Raw genomic sequence first — 1,099 nt, 5'->3', positions numbered from 1 at the left:
AAGGAAAAGTTAAGGTGAATACATATAAGTAGATATTACCTTGAAAGATAATGAAGCCCACCGACTTTACTCTCCTTCAACTGATCCACTGATTTTTTACAACAGTATTTTTGGTTTAATAAAAAAATAACAGTTGATATAATATTAAGATATGCATTTTAGTTGATAAAAGGAGAGCATTTGTTAATAAATAGTAAACAAAAAATTAAATTACTATTATCGAAATTACAGCAATTTGAAAAAATTTCTACAGAGGAGTGTAAAGAAAATTAAAAAAGGTCACTTACATTTTCTCCTATTAGTGCACAGCCGAATGAAATCTTGCCATTTAGTCTTAAACTTTTTTATAACCATATTAATTTAAAACGATACTAATTAAAAAACCAATATACAGAAAATGTCCTATTATTATTTTGTATACAATGGAAAGGATTTACTTAACACTTACGTCCTTTATGGTTTTCACGGTTTTGCTCACACACGGCAACAATTAATTAATTAAATGTTCTTGTAGGCAGGTTGTAGAGAAATAACTGCCCACTGGACTTTCCATCAAAAAGGCCCAATGGGATCTGTCATTGGCTAAAGTTTACGACTTTGTCACCGAATAACGAGTCAAAAGTATTTAAGTTAATTAAGTAACTTATTTTAGAATAGGTATTCTAATTTTGGGGTGTTTCTGTTAACGTCACATCAGGTTAGTCTGCAGTACGCAGTTCTGCTTGTGAGCAAAAGTCTTGGGTTATCGTAATTTTGCTCTTATCGTGTCTATCGTCTCTATTCAACATGAGATCTTTTACTTAATATATTGTGTACGTATAATAAAATAAAAGTTTGGCAAATCCAAAAGTGCACGACTCATAATGTTCATTCGATTAAAAAATGCGAAATATTGTATTCAATTTTTTTAATTTTGTGTTTGAGTATTTTGCTTTATCATTACTTTCATTTCAAATGTCCCGCGGTAAATCCCTGGCAATTCGAACTGATCATGCGCACTGAGTATGCGCCAGCATCAGCGCTATCAGCTGTCTCGTGGCTCGTGGGTAAAATATTTACTGATAGATATAGATATACAAACACCCATGTGTTATTATTT

This window comes from Cydia pomonella, unplaced genomic scaffold (assembly GCF_033807575.1).
Source record: "Cydia pomonella isolate Wapato2018A unplaced genomic scaffold, ilCydPomo1 PGA_scaffold_155, whole genome shotgun sequence".
Taxonomy (NCBI): domain Eukaryota; kingdom Metazoa; phylum Arthropoda; class Insecta; order Lepidoptera; family Tortricidae; genus Cydia; species Cydia pomonella.
Note: the sequence above shows the minus strand (reverse complement) of the source record.